The following is a 5751-nucleotide window of genomic DNA, read 5'->3' as shown; positions in this document are numbered from 1 at the left end:
GTATTTATCCTTGTATCCTTTCAATCCATTCTTTACATAGCAGCCATCACTATATTTTTAATGCAAATTTTATCTTGTCATTTACTCCTTAAAACGTCTCAGAGGTTTCCCATTTCTCTTAGGATAACGTTCAAGATCCTTAGTAAGGTCAACAGGCCTTGCATGATCTAGTCCCCAATTCTTTCCAGTTTGCTCTCCTGTTACTCTCCCCCTCATTCACTGGCTCCAGTCACACTGGCCTTTTCCCTTTCCAAGCTCCTTCATGCCTCAGAGTGTTCATACATACAGTTCTTTCTACTTTGAACATTCCCTGTTCCCTACTCCCCTCTCCATCTGCCCCTTACCGTGTGACAGGAGCTGTGCCCTGGGTAAGACACCACCCTCTCCCCTTAAGGAGCTCACAGATTAATATGGAACTCACACATACATGTAAGAAAAAAATTCAAGCACAGTATGGCAAATCCAACAGAAGCATGGACAAAGAGGGTAATATTTATCTATCTTTGAGAGTCAGAAAAGGGCATTTAAGTAGAAAAGAACCAGCGAGTCCCAAGGACAGAGGCAAGAAGCACATGAGCTGTAAGCATTTTGGTACTGCTAGAGAGTAAAGGTGAGAAGGTGGTGGGAGAAGTGTCTGGAAATGCCTTGAATGCTGTGTTAAAGAGCTGGCTTTATCCAATATGCAAAGAGGTAGTAGGCACGGAGAGAAGATGGACTGAAGATATTTTTAAGAGGTAGAATAGATAGGACTTGGTGACTGAACAAAACAAATCAATTCCTTACTTTTATGTAACTTACATTGTAGTAGGAGAGGCAGATAATATCCAATAAACAGATGCATACATGATATAATTCCTGTACTGTTACAAGGTAGGGAAAAAAGTAGAGCAGAGGAAAAGCACAGAAAATGAAGGAGTTATTTTAGATAGGGTGGTCCCTCTGAGGAGGTGACATTTGAACAGAGACATGAATGTTGTGAGGAAATGAGCCATGTGAATATCTGTGCAAAGAATATTTCAGGCAAAGTGAATAGCAAGTGCAAATGTCCAGAGGTGGCAATGTGCTTGGCATGCATTTGAGAAAAAAACAATGAAGCTGGTATGGCTGAAGCACAAATAAAAGCAAGAGGAGAGTGGAAAGAGATAAGGTCAGAGTACAGCAGGAGCCCAGATCATGAGGGCTTCACAAATCATGGAAAATTGTATCTTATTTTAAGTGTGATGTGAAGAGTTTTGAACAGGGGAGTGGGATATGCTAGCTTGCACTGTAAAGGGATCGCTCAGAATAGATTATTGTGGGGAGACAGTGGAAACAGGGTAGCCAGTTAGGAGGAAGAAACCTATCTGAGAAATGATGGTGGTTTGGATGAGAGTAGTAGTGATCCAGCTGGTGAGAATTAACTAATCAGATTTAGAATATATGCTGTAGGTAGGCTGATGGATTGAATGAGGGCATTAGAAAAGGAGAGGAGTCACTGATGATCCTGACATTTCTGGCTTGAGCAATAGGGTGAATGATAGAACCATTTACTGAGGTGGAGAAGACTGAAGGGGATAAAGCTTGGGTGGCAGGGAATCTAGAGTTTTATTTGGACATGTTTAGTTTGGAATACTGTTAGACATCCAAGTGGCTAGTCAAGATATGAATCTGGAGTTCAGGGGAGGGGTTGAGGTTGGAGATATACGGTTTTTAGAATCACTGGCATATAGATGATATTTTAAATGATAGAATTGGTTAGGATTTTCTAAGAAATGAGTGTCAGCAAAAAATGAGAAGTCCAAGGATGGCACATTAGAATACTCCAGTACTTAAATGTTGAGAAAAGAAAGCAAATCTAACAAAGAGATTGAGAAGGAGAGGCCAGTGTGGTGAGAAGAAAATCAGTAGAGAGTGTGAGGGAAGGATAGTTTTTCAGGAAAGAGGAAATGATCAACTGGTCAAATGCTGCTGTTTAGGTCAAGTAAGTTGAGAATTGAATTGGGCAACATGAAGGCTATTTGTGACCTTGATAAGAGCAGCCTCATTGGAGCAGGAAGAAAGAAAGTAAGAAGTTTTACTATGAAAAGGGGAGCAGAGAAATGAGGTAGTAGCTGGAGAGACACATGGCATCAAGGAGGGGTTTTTATCAAGAAGGTAGGGAAAATTGGTGGTGCAGTAGAGAGATGGGGTAAGCGTGGAGGCAAAGTCCCTGAGTAGGTGGATTCTGTAGATATTTGGATATTTAGGCCTGGAGCTCAGTACAGAGGTGGAGGCTGGAGACACAGGTTTTGGAATGATTAACTTACATATAATAGGGACAAATGTAAGAGTGGATGAAATTGCTTGGGGAGAGTGAAAAACAGAAACCAAGGACAGAACCCTAAAGAATAAAAAAAAAAAATTGAGAGGATAAGGGTAGAAGACCAGTAAGGAAGACGGGGGAGGAATGTCTTCTATTTTTCAATCATTTTTATGCTATACTACACGCCATGTTGTTTCACCCCTCATGCCTGGGAAGTCTTCCATTCCCTGGATTCATCCTCATCTCTCATAATACTTTATACATACCTTTATTAGCACTGATTTCACTGCATTTGCATATGTCTGCTTCTTCCACCAACCTGAAAGTGCCCCCCAGAAAACTCCATTATTCACCTTTGTATCTACAACATTTAACATCATACCCTGAAACATAGTAGGTGCTCAATGAATGTTGCATGGAATCGGGGGGAAGTTAAACCATAAATAGTGTGTATAATACATAAGCATTAGAAAGTGTGAATATGCCTTTTATGCCTTTCTAAAAGCAGTATATATGTTGGAAAGAATTCACCAGTGAAGCCATCTGGAGTTTTCTTTGTAGGAAGTTTTAAATTATGAATTCAACTCCCTTAGTACATAAAATTTTTTATTTATTCTGGTTTCAGTCTTGGCAAGTTTTGTTTCTCCATTTCATCTGAATTGTCAAATCCATTGGTATAAAGTTGTTTGTAATTATCTTCTTATATTTGTAATGTCTATAGGACCTATAGTGATGTCCCCTTTTTATTGTTGATACTGGTAATGTATTTTCTTTCACATTTTCTTTAGTAAAAGGCAAAAAAGATTTATATCATCTGAAGAGAAACCAGAGTATCATATATTCTTGATTAGTCTTGCTAGGAGTTGATAAGTTTTTGTTAATCTTTTAGAAGATTATTAAGTTTTGGCCTTGTTGATTTTCTCTCTTGGATATCTGCATTCTATTTCAGTGATTTCTGATTTTATCTTTATTTCCTTTCTTTTATTTTCTTTGCATGAATTTTGCTATTTTTTTCTCTAAATTTCCCTCTGAGATTTGAATCCTGTGGGCAGTTCTCTAAGTGACTCATTAGAGGAGTCTTGAGTCTCGCAGGAATGAGCCCGCATTAGTACCCCGCCATGCTCAGTCATTGGCTACGAGCAGCTCATGGGAAGCATGACCTAACCTTCAGACACGTTGGTAGATCCAGGTCAGTAGCTGGGATCATCAATTAACTATGCTTTCCACAGCAGGGAATCTGAGAGACCCACTTTCCTAATCCCCACAGTCTATTCTTTGTGCCCCACAGATCACTTTTTCACGCAGGTTTGGGGAGAAGCTCTTCCATGGTTCCCCTGGGCCTCTCTTCCTGAAGGGAAACTTAAAGAGGAAGATTAGTGGGACAAACTACAGCAGTTGTTCTGGAGACCATAATTGATACTGATCCCCTCTCTCCTCCACTATCTACTCTAAATTCCCCTCATCATTAGTTATCACCTCAGCAAGTCTTGATGGCTTATGTGGTAGTATAATCCAAATCTTTATTCCTGAGGGGTCTGAGCTCCTGGTAACCATCCATACACTCTTCTCAGGCCAGATTTACTGCATATGTTCATTCAGTTATAATACTATGGGGCAAGAAAGTATAGGGAGATGCCCAAGTGCATCACATGGTCTCTGTAAAAAGCAGCACTACCTCCTCTTACTGATCAGGGCCATTTACCCCGTCATGGTGGTGATTCTTCTTTTTGCCTGCTGGTCTCTGGACATAAGGAGTCCAAAATGCTCCATCAGTAGCCATAGCTTGTAGTTCAATGAGACCTTCTGTGTATTCTAACAGGAGTGCAACCCCTTCAGCGACCAGGACCTCCAGCCCTACACATCACAGATTTGTGGGTATGGGAAGCACAAAAATCCTTAAGTGGGTCATTGATAGTGAAGGCAAGTGGGGACATCCACTTCTTGATTAGCAGACCCATGTATTTTTCTTACTGGTGTCTGCTATGGTTTGAATATGTCCCCCAAATTTCATGTATTGCAAACTTAATCCCCAAATTCATACATTGAAAGCATCTGGAGGTGGGGCCTTTGGGAGGTAATTAGGATTAGATAAAATCATCAGGGTGGAGCTCCCATGATGGGACTTGTGGCTTTAAGAAGAGGAAGAGAGGGCGGGGTGCGGTGGCTCACTTCTGTAATCCTAGCACTCTGGGATGCCCAGGCAGGGGGCTCGTTTGAGCTCAGAAGTTCGAGACCAGCCTGAGCAAGAGCGAGACCCTGCCTCTACTAAAAAAAAAAAAAAAGAAAGAAAAAAAAAATAGAAAGCAATTAGCTCGACAACTAAAAATATATATAGAAAAAATTAGCCAGACATGGTGTTGCAGGCCTGTAGTCCCAGCTACTCGGGAGGCTGAGGCAGAAGGATTGCTTGAGCCCAGGAGTTTGAAGTTGCTGTGAGCTAGGTTGGCACCACAGCGCTCTAGCCCAGGCAACAGAGTGAGACTCTGTCTCAAAAAAAAAAAAAAGGAAAGAAAGAAAAAGAGAAAAAGAAGAGGAAGAGAGGTGGGGTGCAGTGGCTCACACCTGTAATCCTAGCACTTTGGGAGGCTGAGGTAGGAGGACTGCTTGAGTCCAGGAGTTCAAGACCAGCCTGGGCAATAGAGACCCGGTATCTACAAAAAAAAAAAAAAAAGGTAGTCAGGTATGGTGGCAGCACCTGTAAAAGTATTCTTATAAAATGATTGAAGTAAAAAGTCATACACAGGGGAAGTAGGCACTTATTCTTCACAAATAAGAGAAAAAGCAGTGAACAATGTGAGTCTGGGATCCTGAGCTCTGGGTCATCAGGTCTGATGGACCTGTACTGGAGGGAGGGATCCAAGAAAGAGTTGGTAAAATTACCTTAACCATGCAGAAACTTGAAGACTTCTACATACCAAAACTCACAAACTTTTCTCAACAAACGAGCCAGGTTGGCTGAAGAGAATGGACGCGCCCACAGCGTCGGCTCAGACCTACGGTAGCGCACCCACCACTGTCCTAGTTCCGGAGCCCTCGATAGGGCCTGGGGAAGAAAACCGCGCCAGGGTCTCCGAAGAAGGGGAATTCCGCTAAGTGCTGTCAAGTGGAGAGCGAGGAGGAAATGGGACCGACGTGCTCTGGGGGGGATTACGGGAGTCGGCGAGGGACTCATCAAATCAGGGTTCAGACAGCTCAACTCTCTGTGTAAGCTCTCCCAGATGCCAATCCTGGGGCGGGCTCACACCTACACTAAAAGACTAACTCTCACCTCATGCCCTCATGCCCTGAGTTCCCATCACCCTTAGCAACCACTTGCAATTTAAAACGGAAGGATCCCCCCCCCCTCCGCCTTTGTCCCGCCTCCTCCTCTGACCAACCGAGTCACGGAGAGGAAGAGCGTTGGTCCAATTACCTCGGCGGGAACTACAACCAGCCAATAGGAGGCAGGCGCAGGGGGGCGGGCTAAAGAA

The sequence above is a fragment of the Lemur catta genome, chromosome 3, assembly GCF_020740605.2.
Source record: "Lemur catta isolate mLemCat1 chromosome 3, mLemCat1.pri, whole genome shotgun sequence".
Taxonomy (NCBI): Eukaryota; Metazoa; Chordata; class Mammalia; order Primates; family Lemuridae; genus Lemur; species Lemur catta.
This window is presented reverse-complemented; position numbering follows the sequence as displayed.